General features: G+C 39.1%; 1 non-coding gene across 1 annotated transcript; it reads left to right on the top strand.

Moving 5' to 3' along the window:
• The first annotated feature begins 17235 nt into the window (after positions 1-17235).
• Positions 17236-17342, top strand: LOC141609661 (small nucleolar RNA R71). The gene has a single exon (XR_012527582.1). It is a non-coding gene; the product is annotated as a small nucleolar RNA R71 (small nucleolar RNA).
• The last annotated feature ends 216 nt before the right edge of the window (positions 17343-17558 follow it).

Genomic DNA, 17558 nt, shown 5'->3' on the forward strand with positions numbered 1-17558 from the left:
TTTAAGCTCATTGAAAGTTACCAAGGTGGAGACTCGAACAAACATTGAATTCCGCCTCGAGAACATTGATATGAAATTGTCTTTTCGCGAGTTTGGTGAAATTTTTGGCCTTAGGAATGACCCGACTTACACGAAGAAGCCAACTAAGTATGATCCCGCTCCCTTATGGAAGGCTATTACCGGGAGAAAGTTTACATCTTACCATGATTGTCGTGCTCTTTTTGTCCATCATCCGGGCATAAGGGTATAGCACAAGGTTGTTAGGCATACTTTGATTTCTCGGAAGGGAACAAACCACTTCACCGAGTTTGATTTTATTTATCTCGAGTCGACCTTGAATATTGGTAGAGAGTTCACCAAAAAGTACAACATTCTTCAACTTTTTATTGAGAGGTGGCTCAATGTCGATCATGGCAAGGAAGGCACGGCCTTTATTGTTAATGGAGGATTGGTAACTTATTTGGTAAAACACTTCAACCGGAACTTCAACAAGGATGGCACATATAAACCGGTTAAGGGAGGCCATATCATCGATCTAGCCACCATAGTTCAAAATTTCAAATGGGTCACGAATGATACTCTTGATGACAAATTTGGGTGGTTAACAAAAGATGCCAAATCCTTCACATTGCCAAGCAAAATTTGCCGATTAAATGTCCATAGGCCAAACTACCTTCTCCCACTCTCCGAGGAAGCCGAGTACATTATACAACACCAAGGGGAAGACATTGTCGAGCCCTCCTCCTCTATTATCACTCCACCCTACCCATTCACCTACCATGAGTTTCAACCCGAAAATGTTAAAGACATGGAATGACTACTTGACTCTTTTGATGAAAGAAATGCACAAGCAAGCTTATGAGGATAGAGTCGATGCTTATAGTGGACAATATCCGCCTCTCCTACATCTTGCTAGGCAAGGACTTCTTGACCCATCTTGTCCTTTGCCTAGTTGGCCGGATAAGGAAGTCTTCTTTATTAGTGCTTCTAGAGGTGTTAGCTTGGGTGAAGAGGAGGTGGTTGTTGTTGAGAGTGGTGGACAAGAAGGTGAAGGAAATGAAGAAGTTGAAGAAGAAGAAGAGGGTAGTGAGGAAGAAGAAGGAAGTTCAAGTGAAAGTGGTGATGACTTCGCATCTATGGAGGTTGATGGTGATTCTAGTGAAGAGGTTGATGATGATGGAGATGATGGTGATGACGCCATGGGCGAAGATTGAGGACTAGCAAGCTCTTGGGAGGATGCCACATTAGTTTGTGAGTTTCCTACACCTCCTTTAAGGTTTGTCTATTTCTCTTGTTTTTCATATAATTTTTATCTTGATCATGATTTGAAGTCCTAGCATCATTTAGAGGACTCACACCTCGGTCCCATTAACGTGTTTCTTTTATTGTTCCCACATTCAAAATCCAAAATGACAATTGTAGTTTCATGCATAGCATCTTTATGCATGAACTCCCCCAATTTTTGACATTAGAAATAGTGTCTATTTTGGTTTGGGGAAGTTTATGCATATGCATTGGGAGCTAATCTAAATTATGCTCTCCAACCAAAACAAAAAAAACATGCATCATATAGTATAGTTTAGTTGCATCACTTGTTTATATGTCATATAGTTTGCATTTAGCTTATAAATCATGCATTTTCATATAGATTGCATAATTTCCTATCGTATTGGCCATTGAGGACAATGCCCATACTACTGTGGGGATGGGAAATTCTAACATGACTTTTTAAACAAAAATGATAAAAATTGAAAATTTTTGAAAAATATAAAAACATGTCTTTTTATCAATACTATATATTAAATCCAGAAACCAAGGGATTTTAATGTAATTAAAGAAAGTTATACAAATTAATTATAGTATATAGTTTTAAATCAATAGCACCGTGTGATGGACCCGATTAAGGGATCTCAATGCAAATATTATATAGTTTGGGTTAAAATTAAATTAGATAGAAGCTTGGTAATTTTCCTAAACATGGTCAATTTCCTTAAAATAAAATAATTAATTAAGATGGTCAATTTCAAGAAGACTAAAAGAAAGAATATGTATGGTAATTTTCCTAAATATTTATAGAAGACTAGAATAAAATAATTAATTAGTATAAACATGCACACTTATGATATTAATTATTATTATTATAATAAAATTATATATTAAATTTAAAATTTATGCAATTTTATTAAACTTTATAGTTTATTAGATATATAAATATGTTAATTATTTAACATAAAAAAAATATAATAAGTAGGTTATAAATAATTCAAGTTAGATTCCATAATACACCCTCCTATTCATTTTAACTCTCCCCTTTCAAAATGACACGCAAATTAAGGGGAGAATTATTTTATTGTAAAGTATTGTGGTGGTGTAAGGTAATTGGAGAGAGGGAAGGTATTATTGTGGGGTAAGATAATTAAAATAAGTATTGTTGTGGGGTAAGGTGATTAAAATAAGATAAAGTATGAGTATTGTGGGGTATTGTTGTGGGATAAGGTGATTAAAATAAGTATAAAACTTTACTAAATAAGGAAAGAGGGAGAGTTATATGAATAGATGAAAAAGGAAAGCGGGAAAGTTAAAATGAATAGGAGGGAGTATATAATATTGCATAATTCTTTCGATTTGATTTAATGCATATATGTAATATATTTATATAAATATATAATCCTCTTAAAATTGCATGCCTAAGTAGTAAAAGTAATTTCGTCAGTAAAGAAAAGAATTGTAGTAACATTAGATATAGTTATATGATAATAATCATTCATTTGAATAGTAAAAGTAACAATATTATCAACGAGATTAGTGAGAGTGGTAGAAACAACGGGAGTAGTGAAATAATCAATATTAATGCGGTAATAGTAAAAGTAACAATAATTACGGCGGGAGTAGTGAAATTATCAATATTAATGCGGCAGTAGTGACAGTAACAATAATTACGGCGGGAATAGTGAAAGTAATAATGATTACGGGCAAGTAGTGAAATGTTATTACTATTGTTTCATTAATAAGAGTAAAATATTAATAGCGGGAGTAGTGAATTTGGCTCAAAATTTATTTCATCGTCATTTTAGGATATGTTATAAAAAAATATATTAATGATAAATGTATGGGTTATGCAACTTTAAGTAATTTTAGTTAATGAAAAAAAAAAATTAATGGTAAGTAAAGTAGCCCGGGCGAAGCCGGGCACCAATACTAGTTTCATTAATCATAAAAACCAAAAAAAAAAAAATTCAAAAAATTCAAAAATCCAAAAACATGTTCATTTCCTTTGTAGTGTAGTCTTGTATATATTGTTTTGTATATATTGTGCTTGTTCATCCTTTTTCACATTGATCGACTAAGCCACATCCGAGACATGAGGATATTGAAGACCGCATGGTATGATCTTTCCAATCTCCTTTCTCCTCTTTATGTTAATGACTATGTGGCTTTATTTTGATTGATGCGGTGTAAACAATGTGAATTTAGGATTGCATTTAGATTATTTGGCATACTAGTTGGTAGAAACATATGCACCAGGATGTATAAATGTTAGTTGCATCATAACATATAGTTGCATTTAGGAAAAATTTTGTGAAACCGTCTATTTGGGAAGCTTGACAAGTGTATATAAGGCCCTTGTAGATACTTTTTCTTCTTAAGACTTTGCTTGTTAGAATACTTGTAAAACACTCTAGGATGTGTCATGCTAGTATCCTTTGACCCATGGATTAAGGCCTAGGCAAGAGTACCTTGTGGTGTGATAACTCCTTGGCTACTGTTTATTCCAAGGTGACCCTTGAAACCATGCAACCATCATCCATATTCTACAACATTTTGTTAACAAAAGGCAATGTGCACAAAAATTGTTCAAAATTTGAGTTCAAGAATTGAAAAGAAAAAGAAAAAGTTTGCAATTGCATGAAATGAAAAGAGGAGTAACAAAAAAAAGAAAACTCCTATGCTTCAAATATAAGCACCCTCACTACAAATGGGGTAGCTTTGAAAATGTTCAAAAGAAATGCAAGAAAAAGTTGAAATTGTCAAGTGTTGAAAATGCCAAACATCAAAGAAATGGCAAAAGAAAATGTTCTCAAAACGTCAAATGCCACAAGAAATTGGGGGGAAAAACAACAACAAAAGCAAACTCCCATATGAAACTCAAATACTATTAATCCCTTTTCCATCGTATCCACTTTTGTGCATGGTAGAGAGGGGACGACCCTTCTTCTTGTCTAGGCAAGAAGGGGAATTCCGCGATCCTCTAGTAGTTCTAACACCATAGGGAGTCTACTCTTGACGAAAGCATTTAACAATTGAGGACAAAGGTACCCTAGCTTGACACAACTTAGAGGTGATTTATTGGTATCCTTCTAGGCTTAGTAGTTTGAAGAAACCGTATCTATAATGGAATGTGTACCCTTAGATTGCTTCCCCTTTAGATAATTTCCTCCACTTAGATGAGGAAAGTGGCTATTCATTTTTGTAGATGCATCCATTTACTTGTTTTGCGTGCTTTAATGCTTGGATGTGTCGCCATTTTGGCAAGCCCCACCTTGCCTTGCAAGAAGGCATCCTACCTCATGGTTGTCTTTTTGTGAGTTGAAGGGGCGGAGTGAGACCCGCTAATTTTCTCACATCGGCTATATTAGTAGGTTAGTTTGAATAAGGGTCCTAGTTTTCGTCACCTCTTTACTCGGGACGAGCAAAGATTCGGTTTGGGGATATTTGATGTGACTCATATTTGAGCATATTTAGTCCCCGAATTAGCCTCGTTCCTATGCTTTTTAGTGCATAATTGGGTCATTTACTATCTTTAGTTTCCCGTTTTGCATATTCTTTGAGTTTTTGATCCCTTGGTAGGAAAGGAGTGCAAACCTTGCATTTTCATGGCAAATGGAGCTAAATTGATCGAATTCAATGACCAAGTATCAAAGGGCAGACGATACTAGAAGGCCTATGTAGAAAATAAAGTAGATTGGGCAATGATGAAAGGATCCTTGCATCCCCAACAAGATCCCCGAGGATTGTTGAGGAAAGAAGAAAAGAGAAGTGCTGACAAGAGATCCGAGCATCTCCCTGCCCAGGACGAGCGTCTCCCTGCCATGATCCGAGCGTCCCGATGCCAAGACGCTCGTCTTGAGGCCAAACAATCCGAGCGTCCCTCCCAGAATCCGCTCGGATTCCCATGCAGAACCAACCGTCCCTACTGCCTAGACGCTCGGGACGAGCAGATTTTCTGGAGACCACCAAAACGGAGATAAGCATCTCCTTGGAGAGGAGCCCTTCCTCAACTTTTCTTAAGGGTCTTAATAGTCATTTAAGCCCTTAGTAACCCTAATCTTTGTATCTAATCTCTAGTATAAATACCCCATTGTACTACCTAGATTGGCATGTCATCTTAATCTTATCTTAATCAAGTCTTAATACTCTCTTAATATTGTAATCAACTCTTAATTTAGCATTAATACAAATCTCATTTCTTAATCTTTCCTTAATTTCTCTATTGTTCATCATTTATTTTGGGTAATTAGAAGATTATTTGGGTTTATTTGGAGGATAGACAACCTTCCATCAATCATCAAGTACTTCTATTATACTTTGCTTTATTATTTGGAATCATCTTTATAGGTATAATTCTCTCTTAATCCTTTTTAATTATTGTTAATCATCTTCATTTGTTCATCATGTTTTGCCTTGCTAGTATGATTGACAACCTTGTTAGCATGTTAAACTTGATAATGAGTGAGAAGTTACCTTAGCTAGGGTTAATGGGGAATTAGGGGAAACCAACATGGGGATTGATTCATGCTTAATCTAATATGTTTTCATATTTAATTTACTTGCTTGTTGTGATTCCAACTTATGCACATGTTATGTTTGATGAAATGCGAGCCTATGAATCCTTGCATTTTTTACCCATCACTTATCTTTTCAATGAGACTTGTAAGACATAAACCAACTCGAGTCTCATTAGACCATGCATATAGTTGGATAGGGAGGATTAAGTCGACTTGTAGGCGTTTTACAATCTAATCGATTCGGCTCCGGGACCCAAACCTTCCTAGGGATTGTAAGATATACACTAACTCGATCCCATCACAACAATAATTGCTTGCATCTAGTAGAAAATATGTTTGTATGATCAAATCCCATGAATCCCCTATGAACCCATGACACCCTAGTGCTTTTAATCAATTGTTTACACCTCATTTTAATCATCTTGCTCGTTTTCATTACATTATTTACATTGTTGTTTAGTTTAGTTGATATCCTACCTCAACCCAAATTGTGACACCCTTAGACACAACCATTTGCAATCGAAAATCCTACATCAATATCCGTCCATTGGGATCCGACCTTTACTTACCTCTTTACTAAGAGTAGAGTAGTTTGTGAAGTTATAAATATTGTTTTGGTCTAGGTAACGTTTGACGACAAGTAACCGAAATCGAACCGACCAGGTCCGCCTAATCCAACACTAAACCCTTTTCCGTCCCATTTTAGGATACCCGGTTCCCCTTCTTTGATCATGTCCCCAAAAAAGGGTTCACCCGGCCCCCCCTTAGGGTGTCTTTTGGTATTCCGGATGTTCAAATGGAATGAACAAGGGAAAAGATTTAGGGTTGGATTAGGCGGATCCGCGGTAGCGGTTTGCCTAAACCAACCCTAAACCCTTTCCCGTCTCGTTTTAGGATACCCGATTCCCCTTCTTTGATACCGTCCCCAAAAAAGGGTTCACCCGGCCCCTCTTAGGGTGACTTTTGGTCTTCCGAATGTTTCAATGGAATTAACAAGGGAAAGGGTTTAGGGTTGGATTAGGTGGATCCGTGGTAGCAGTCCGCCTAATCCAACCCTAAACCCTTTCCCGTCCCGTTTTAGGATACCCGGTTCCCCTTCTTTTGATCCTATCCCTAAAAAAGGGTTCACCCGGCCCCCCCTAGGGTGTCTTTTGGTGTTCCGGATGTTCGAATGGAATGAACAATGGAAAGGGTTTAGGGTTGGATTAGGCGGATCCGCGGTAGCGGTCCGCCTAATCCAACCCTAAACCCTTTCCCATCCCGTTTTAAGATACCTTGGTCTCCTACTTTTGATCCTGTCCCCAAAAAAGGGTTCACCCGGCCCCCGCTTAACTAGATACACTTTTTGGTGGTGCTAGAAACACACCTTCAGCTAGCTAGATACACTTTCGTCACTTTCGTTACTTGCTAGACCCGCTTTAGTCAGCTACTAGATACACATCTTTGGGCAGCTACATACACTGTTTTGAGCTGCTAGATACACACAAACCTTCTGCTGGCTAGATACACTTTACTCAGTTGCCAGATACACAACTTTGGGCAGCTACATACACTTTTCTGAACTGCTAGATACACACCTACAGTTGGCTAGTTACACTTTAGCCAGTTACTAGATGCACATCTTTGGGCAGCTACATACACTTTTGTCAAACATATTTCTTTGTTTTCCCTCTCAGCCTGTTTCTTTGTTTTATTTTTTGTTGAACAGCAAATGTGGCTACACCACTAACCATTGTTTTACATATACAGAAATGATTTAACAATCAGCAATCATGGTGCGAGTACAAGCAAACAACAAGCTGTTACTGAGATGAATCCATCTAAGAGAACTCCTAAAAGGAAGAGAAATGATGATGATGATGTGGGATTTATCTGTATGCATCCCTTTGAATTTAAGGACTATAACGAATATATCATGATGAATGCTAGTCATAAAATTAAATTACATAAACAAAAGGGTAAAGAGAATTAGAAATAACCTTCGGTCCTAGCTAATTCGGCCTATGAACAATATCACAATGATACTCTCCTATCAGTTGCACCCAAGATGCTCCGAGAAATACCCCTCAAAATTGCTAGAATGAGATCCCCAATTTTCTGTAAATATTAGGGTTTTTGTGTGATTTTCTGATGAGAGAAATGATGAGCAAAACTAGGTTAAAATTAGGTTAGAAAAAACTGATCTCCCATTCCCTTATAAAACCGAGTATAAGGTGTAATAGGGTAGATATTTTCCTTCCGAATTTTCGGCCCATATACCGAAATTAAGAGAGTTAATTTCTCTTTTTTCAGTTATTCCAAAAATGTATAAAATGTGTAAATTGTCATCTAGTGAGGATCGAACCCATGACCTCTTGGTTTGAGTACCCTCACTATTACCACTATGACATATTCATCTTGTTGATATTAAATATAACCGATTACATTTAATTACGAATTAACAGATTAATTCGTCCAAGCTAACATTACATGCATTTAATTAAATATAACTTATTATATTCAATTTACGAATTGACAGTTAATTCGTCTCAACTAATATTATTTAATCTTCATTAAATAATTGTCTCATCAACACATTGACTAACTGTTTAGTCATATAAGGCATCAATGTGATTACATTTCCATAACCACATCTCACAAACACATCCTATAGGTGTGACCTTTAGGGACCAGTTGATCACCGCCATCTGTATGATAATAACGTCAAACTTTCTAGCAAGCCAACCGTTGTTAGGTAATCGTTAATCAACTGATTAAAATACGAAGTATACCCTTATGAACCTGTAAAAGATTTACAAATGTTATCACACTAATTTGTGGAGGACACAAGCTCCAAAAAACTCCCACTTGTCCTCACAAGTGTAAGTGCGATAACCGATTCTCATATCCTAAAATTTCTCCAACTAAATGTAAAACAATATGCAAATCCGTATTCACAAAGGTCGTATTTTACAAGCGATCATTATCAAGAGTGGTTTCCCCGACTAGAGAGTAACTTAACTGATAAACGAATCAACATTCGAGCATGGCCATGCATTTCAGTTACTACGCCTCGAGTGGCCCTGAGAAATAACTATATCTGATAAGGGTTGGATATTTTCCTCAACTCGAATCCTGCAGATGTAAGCACAGTATTAAATGACCCAGAAAAAATCTACTTAGCCTCCAGTTACGGCAGACCGTGAGAAAGAAACCAAAGTCACCCAAAAACTGCCTTAATCTCAAGAGACAGTCGATAGTCAAAAGAATCGACTCTAGGAACACAATGGATGTCCTATCCACGACCTGGCACTGAATGTTTTTAAACATTTAAGACTCCATTGCGTTGTCACAAAAATTTGTCCTACGAGGTATCGTTATAATCTCGCATTTGTGATCGATCAGTCAACAGTTTGACTTATGGCTCGTTGAACCCACCATCAATCGACTGCACAATATAATAGCCAGAGTTATCAACTCTTGTAGGCGATTACGGACCAAAACAAAATATAATGTAATTCAGTTCACTTTGTGGTGTTCAAAGTTGTCAGTACAATCCACATGAAAAACAAAATATTATATTAATACGATTAAGTTATAAATAGTATATGAAAAAGATAATGTATCAAATTCATAATCGACTATTACAACTCAGGAACATGTTTAATTCTCATGGAAATAACGTGCCCTCCATGCTAATCATACTTCAATGGCTCAGTAGTAGAATCTGCTACAACTTCCTGTTTGGAACTATTCCAGCTGACCGCAGCACCATTAAAAGTAAGAACGAATCTAGACTGAGATTTCTAATCATCCTGATTTGTTTGGAAGCTAGCATCTGCGTAACCGGTTGCGCATAGCTTAGTATATCCTCCATAAGTCAATACCCAATCCTTAGTCCTCCGTAGGTACATGGATTCTTTTGGTACCGACTCGTCATACTCAATGCATACGCCACGTCTGGACGTGTGCATATCATGGCATACATGATTGATCCTATAGCTGATGCATAAGGAACACGACTCATGCGCTCAATCCCTTCAGGCGTCGTGGGTGACTGAGACTTGCTCAACTGCATCCCAGACGTCATTGGAAGGCTCCCCTTCTTGGAGTTGGTCATGCTGAACTTCTCAAGAATCTTATCCAAATAAGACTCCTGACTAAGTGATAACGTCCGTCATGATCTATCTCGGTAGATACGGATTCCCAAAATGCGTTGTGCCTCACCCAGATCTTTCATCTGGAAATGGTTCTTCAACCATTCTTTAACCGAAGATAGAAGAGGAATGTCATTCCCAATAAGGAGTATGTCATCGACATACAATATCGAGAATACAATCTTGCTCCCACTCGACTTGATGTATAAGCATGGTTCTTTGACCGATCGAGTGAAACCATACTCCTTTATCACCTGGTCGAAACGATGATTCCAACTCCGAGAAGCTTGCTTAAGTCCATAAATGGAACGCTTAAGCTTGCATACTTTCTTAGGATGTTCAGGATCTATGAAACCTTCGGGTTGCACCATGTACAACTCTTCCTCCAAATAACCGTTTAAGAAGGCGGTTTTCACATCCATTTGCCAAATTTCATAATCATGAAAAGCGGCAATTGCTAAGATTATCCGAATGGAACGTAGCATGACTACAGGTGCACAAATCTCATCATAATGCAATCCGTGCACTTGAGTGAAACCTTTTGCCACTAGTCGTGCCTTATAGGTATCTGGTTGCGCGTCTACAGAACGCTTTATATTGTAAAGCCATTTGCACTGTAGAGGTTTTACATTATTAGGTAAATCAACTAGATCCCATACGTCATTCTCATACATGGAGTCCATCTCGGATTGCATGGCTTCGAGCCATAGCTTTGAGTCGGAACAGGCCATAGCACCTCTATAGGTAGCGGGTTCATTACTCTCTAGGAGTAAAACGTCATTCTCCTCGACCATACCAATGTATCTGTCCGGAGGATGAGAGACTCTACCCGACCTCCTAGGTTCCTCAGGAATATTAACCGTATCATCAAGTTGAAGGAACAACTTCCTCCATCCGTTCCTCGGTTGTTGGTTCTGGAATCTCTGACAGCTCGAAGGTTCTATTACTCGTCTTGTTCTCGAGAAATTCTTTCTCTAAGAACGTCGCACTAGCCGCAACAAAAACTCGATGTTCGGTAGGCGAATAGAAGTAATGACCAAATGTTCCTTTTGGATAACCTATAAAGTATGTCTTGACCGATCGCGGGCCGAGCTTATCCTCGTGTCTCCACTTGACATAAGCCTCGCAGCCCCAAACCCGAATAAAGGACAAGTTAGGGACCGTTCCCTTCCACATTTCATATGGAGTCTGATACCCGTCGTTGTGAGTACCAAAAATAAGATTTATAATATCCTATTAAAACTAACCTAGGCTAGTGGTAACAGGGTCGAACCACAAGGAGGCGAATGTAATTTCTAATTGTCTAATTTAGTCTAAGGTAACGAATGTGGGGGTTGAATTGATTTGGTCTATACTAATAGCAATAAAAGACAATAAACTAAATAAATAGATAAAACAGATAAAAGAAGGGGTACTAGGATGGTCGGTTCACTATAGTTTCGGCGGCAGCAAATTAGGTAGGTCTAAATCAAACACATGAGGCGGGAAATAAAGAGGTCCTCTCGGTCCACTCTTAACAAATAGCATCTTTCGATCTCGCTATAAGTCCCTAATCTCACTAATACTGACTCTCGTCCTGAAAAGTGACTTACAACCTAAACTTTACCTATCTTTCGATCTCAGCATAGTTTAGTCATTTTAATTGGCGGTCAATCAACTGTCCCTATCTCTCGATCTAATGGGTCAGTCGAATCCTAAACATTCAACTAGTCGTGTGCACTCGATTCGTCGAATAAAGAATTAAAACAATTAAAACGAAAATAAAACCTCACGTGGTCAGTCGATCGACCAAGTATGTCAGTCGATCGACTGACACGCGATTCAGGCCATGATTATTCTACGCCGCCTACACTATAATTCCCCTACATCCTAGCACAAGCAATTTAGCTACTCATAACTACAGTGGAAACAACAATAATATTAAGGATTGAAACTACGGGATTCATGCTTAAAACGATTAGACAAATAAATAACATAAAACGATAAAGTTGGCTTTTGGAACCTAACTAGCAATTTCTATACTATCAATGCGATAAAGATAAACTGAAATAGAACAGAAGGAATACCGAAATTTCAGAAGAATTGTAACGGAATGATTAGAAGTATGAACGAAAATACGATGCAAACCAATATTCCAAACCCTAATTATTGTTTAAAGAACTGTATGTAAAACTAGATAATAATTCGATGGTTGTTCTGATGTTTCTAGGTTACGTTATATAGCAAACCAACGTAACTTTTATTTTCAAAACCTAAAATACAATGGGCTTGCTTTTCCTCGATCTTTTAATTCTCGTCTGAGTAGCGGTGTGGTCGATCGACTAAGCATGGCAGTCGATCGACTGCTGTGAGCTGAACAGTAGCTTCTGTAACCCGTGAGGTGGTCGATCGACTGAAGGTAGTGGTCGATCGACTTCTCTAGCTGACACTTGACTTCCAATTTCTCGTGTATTTATCTTTTGGGCCTTGAAATGCGCACCCAGCTCGTTCCTTAAGTGAATTCTTCACGTCAAATGCAATGCAAGGTACTCGGGGACGGATTTAGCTTGATTTCCGCTGAATTCTTCATATTTCTGCAATAATGTACAAAAATACGGAAGTAGACAGAAATAGGGAGAAATGTAGCATAAACTACATGAATGAGCTCTGAAATGCGTGGAAAATAGGATGTAAAACATCATATAAATGACACGCATCAAACTTCCCCAAACCAAACCCTTGCTTGTCTCCAAGCAAGAACTAGACTCGATCTAAAAACCTAATGGAACGAGTTCAATCTCAGAGCGAATTACAAATTGAATAGCCTAACCCATTTTAATGCAATAACTAACAATCAATTAGTAATGTGAATCATGCAAACGAGTTATGGAGTCGTTAAAAACTTGCTGAACCGTCAACTATAGACACTTATCAAATCGGACTCTCACGGGTCGCTCAAATCACTCATAAGCACAGGTGAACATATAAGAGGATAGAAAGAATTCATTTTGTAGAGACTCTCACCTAACTACGACCTATGAGAACATGCCTGCAATAAAATATGAAAGTAATCTCTATGACCGTACATATGCATTCCAACCAACAAATGACCATGACACATGCCGAGGTATATATAGGATATGTGAGGTAATGGGCAAGAAGAGGCAAAACATTTATGGAAAAGTGGAGGTACAGGTGATCAAGCTAGTACCAAAACGGAACTATATGGCAACATCCAACTTCTTGCTCAAAATCCAATCGACACGGTGCTATAGCAAGCACAAAACTCACAATCTCTGGTATAAAAGCAATCAACTAACTCCCCATAAGATATGAATAATACATGGGAGCAAAAATCGCCATAAGATAAAGGCTTGAATTATGCGAATTGATTCTTTCTTTTTTCTCTCGAACCTCAGTCGATCGACCCGAATTGGCAGTCGATCGACTGCTTTGAACAGTACAGAACCTCTTTTCTCTTTTTTCGAATCATTTTTCTTTTCTTTTCTTTTTTCTTTTCTTTTATTTCTTTCTTTTCATTATCCCAACAACATCTCAATCGAGCAAATACCACCAAAAACGAAGTAACAATACCAACAACATAGACTACTAGCTTGACAAAGGACAGGCTAAATGTAGGATGTAGTTAACGGGAAAAAAAGGCTAATTTTTTTTTTTTTTTTGCAGTGTGAAGCTTATGGGCATAATAAGAAAAAGGAAACCTCTACCACATGTGTCAACAAACCACAAACCGAATGCATACAGGTATTAAGCAGATTAAATTCATATTTATGCACATTTATGTAACATGTCTCATAAGGAGTACTACTCACATTCCTAAATAAACCGGTCATAGATGTCACCAGTTATAGGCTCTAAATCTCAGAAATATGATGTAGTTTGCCAATTTTCTGAGTCAAGTCTCAAGCTCAGCAAGAATGTAACGAAAACTCGTAGATATGGATATACGATTCTACTAATAACATGTTAATTAGCAAGGCTTAGGCATACACAGCTGCAAATGCAATGTCATCATGGAAATACTACCGTTCCGACTCGACCTATATGCTAAAATAAACGTGCATTTTTTGAAATTTACAAAAAATTTCAATTTATTTTTTTTTTTGATATTTTATATATATGAGGGAAATGAAATAACAATGCAAACAGAATAATTAAACGTGAATGGAAGCAAATGATATGCGACACAAAACCCTTCCCCAAACCAAATCGCACAATGTCCCCATTGTGCAAAATCATGTAATGAAGAAAAGAGAAACGGGAATTTGCGAGAAAATGAAATAAATAAATATGACATGAAGTGGAAATCGGGAACTCACAAGACTTTAAGCGCAGCAAAGGAAACCTCCCCAAACCAGCGTGAGCTAGGAGGTTTCAGTAGCCAGCAGTGCTACCAATAAGTACCTGAAAGACAAACAAATACCACGCATAAAATCGAGAAAACAATGATGAAGCGGTATTATGTGCAAAATTGAGAAAATAGAAGAAATAAATAATGACGGGAGATAAAGCGGAGTAGAAAACTCCCTCAATTCCGCAAATCGACCAAACATAGCAGGAGAGAGGTCGTGAAAAGGTACAGCAGCGGCAGTGGTCGATCGACCACATCACTCAGTCGATCGACCAAGGTGAAAGAAACAGTAGCTCCTGGAAACTGCAGACCAGTCGATCGACTATATAGCCCAGTCGATCGACTGAAAATACTGCTGTAACTTCTGATTTCTTCGTATTTGCTCAATTGCTTGAGCTAATGAGGTCTAAAAACCTTCAAATGCACAATAATACGCGTCCAAAATTGCACAAAACCCAAAATAAAGTCTAAAGCGTATAAAATCCTAAGCAAGCAAAATAAAATGCGAAGTCTCGCGCACACAAAATACGGTAAATAGTCTTAAAAGCAATAAAGTAAATGTTTGATAAAGCATTTGATCAACTAATAGTTGATCAAGAATGGCCATGGTATGGCCCACTTCGTCGGCTTCTGGCTACAAGAGGTACCCTCAATGGTGCTTATCTTCTCAGCTGCACCCTTCTTAACTTCCACGTCCGCATGGCTCAACGGATCAACAGCTTCGTCATCTCCCCAGTCAATGACCTCTTCTGGCTCATCAAAGTCCAAGTCGGACTCCCTTGCCTTGACCGGCTCATCATCAACTTCCTCATCAGTGCCATAGCTAAGGCAACCAAGACCGCCTCGTGAAATGATTGGCTCCTTCGCAGCTGGAGTAACTTGCAGCTCTTCCTTCCCCAAACCAGCTCCTGCAATATCAGAAATAGACGAATCTCCCTCCAATTTGCTCCCAGTCCGGGGCGGAGGTGTCACAACAGGAGTAGAAATAGAGACAGGCATATCAGGAAGTATAAAATAAGATTTCTTTTCAGAAACCATATTACAAGTTACAGGCCACATGGGGTCTTTCTTCTTAGCAGGTTGGGCAAAGACAATGGAATGCTTCCCAACTTTAAAAGTCAAGGTACCCGAACCAACATCTATGACTGCACCAGCAGTGTGCAGGAATGGTCTACCCAAAATAATGGGAATATGGGCATCTTCGGGCATATCGAGCACCACGAAGTCAACAGGGAAGAAGAACTTCCCTATTTGCACGGGGATGTCCTCTAAGACTCCTATTGGCTGGACCGCAGATCGGTCAGCCATCTGTACTGTCATGTCAGTCACTGCGAACCTAGTCAATTTCAGCTTCCTAGCAAGACTCAAGGGCATTACACTTATACTAGCTCCTAAGTCACATAATGCCTTCTCAATAGAGAAGGTACCTATATTGCAAAGAACAGAAAAACTACCCGGGTCTTCTAGTTTGTGAGGTGCAGTATGAGACAAATAAGAGCATGACTCTTTAGTTAATGCGACAGTATGCACAGTTTCAAGTGACTTTTTCTTAGACAAGAGTTGTTTCATGAATTTAGTGTAAGCAGGCATTTGATTGACTAACTCAAGGAAAGGTACTTGTACATTCAAGCTACGAATAACTTTTTCAAATTTATTGAAAGATACCTGTTCCTTCGTCGGCACTAGTCTTTCCGGATATGGGGCTGTAAGAAGTAGCTTAGCCCTCTCCTCTAAATCACGCATGCCGGCATCCGTGGACTTAGGCTGAAAGTCCACCACCTTCTCCTTGTTGAAGCTCGACCCCTCTTCAGACCGTCTCAAATGTGAACCATTGATCGACATCGGGTCTTACTTCGGAGCCGGGACTGACCCTTCAGCACTCGGGTCTTGCCCCAATATTTTCGGGACTGTCGTACCCTGAAACAAGTGATCCCTCAAGTTATCGGGCATTAGAGGACGAAAAGGCTCACTATCAGCAGCGATCTCAGTCGATCGACCAGTGTGATCAGTCGATCGACTGACTTGAACAGGAACGCTAGCTTCTGGTTGTCGCACTTCAGTCGATCGACCAGGTATGTCAGTCGATCGACTGATATACCTGGTAGACGCCTTTTTCTTTCCTTTGTTCGTTCCAGCTTTGTTTTGACTCGGTTTCGCCTCATCTTTTGCAGCATCGTCCTCGACCATAGCAGGCCCCTCCAGGGTGGACCCACTCCTCAACGTGATGGCATTAAGGGTCTCCTTTTGGTCGGTTTGAGTCGGTAAGTGTCCTGGAGCTGGTGATGTATTATTGCTAGCCAATTGAGTAATTTGACTTTCTAGCAATTTCATCCCGGCCTCTCTAGCTTGGGACTCCTTCAGCAATAAGTTCTTCAACTCGGTAAAGTCTGAATTTTGGGATTGTTGCTGCTGCTGAGGAACATACGGAGGCTTTTGATATGGCTGCTTATGTAGAGGCACATAAGTCTGCTGCTGCTGCTGCTGCGGAGGTTGAGTCGGAATCAGTACATTCTGGCTACTCCACCTCAAGTTGGGATGGACGTTCGACTCATAGTACGTGTTTGTCTGCCTATAATATTGAATGGCAGCACAAGACTCGAAGGGACTAGGACAATTTTCTGAAACATGTCCCTCAGCTCCACATCTTCTACAGACGAAAGGACCGTCTGAAACATCATTCACATGATACATTCCTCCTTTTGAAGCTCCTCCCAACTCATATTTTTCAAACCTGGCAGTGAGAGCTTCTAGTGCAGCTACAGAAGAAGATTCAGCAGCTCTCCTTTGATTTCCTCGGGAATTTCCATACTCAGCTTTGTGGGTGGCTAAGTCGTCAATGATCTTCCACCCCTTAGTCTCTCCCATATTCTCAGCAAATCGGCCATTGGCTGCAGCGTCCAAAATAGCCCTCTGATCGTCATACATCCCATTATAGAACTGATTGCAAAGACACCATATTTCGAACCCATGGTGCGGAATGGTTCGCACCAGCTTCTTGAAACGGACCCATGCTTCATGGAAGTTCTCATCAGGTCCTTGTTTAAAGCTCGTGATCTGAGTGCTAATGGCATTAGTCTTCGAGGCAGAAAAGTATTTCTTGTAGAATGCCAAGGCCAATGAATTCCAGTCGGTGATCCCATGAGCGGCTCGATCCAGATCTCTATACCACTCCCTTGCAGCATCACGAAGAGAGAAAATGAACATGGTCTGCTTTATCTGGTCCTGACTCACGCCAGTCGGCGGGGGTATAGAGCAGCAATAACCAATAAAAATCTCCATATGCTT

This window comes from Silene latifolia, chromosome 10 (genome assembly GCF_048544455.1).
Source record: "Silene latifolia isolate original U9 population chromosome 10, ASM4854445v1, whole genome shotgun sequence".
Classification (NCBI taxonomy): Eukaryota; Viridiplantae; Streptophyta; class Magnoliopsida; order Caryophyllales; family Caryophyllaceae; genus Silene; species Silene latifolia.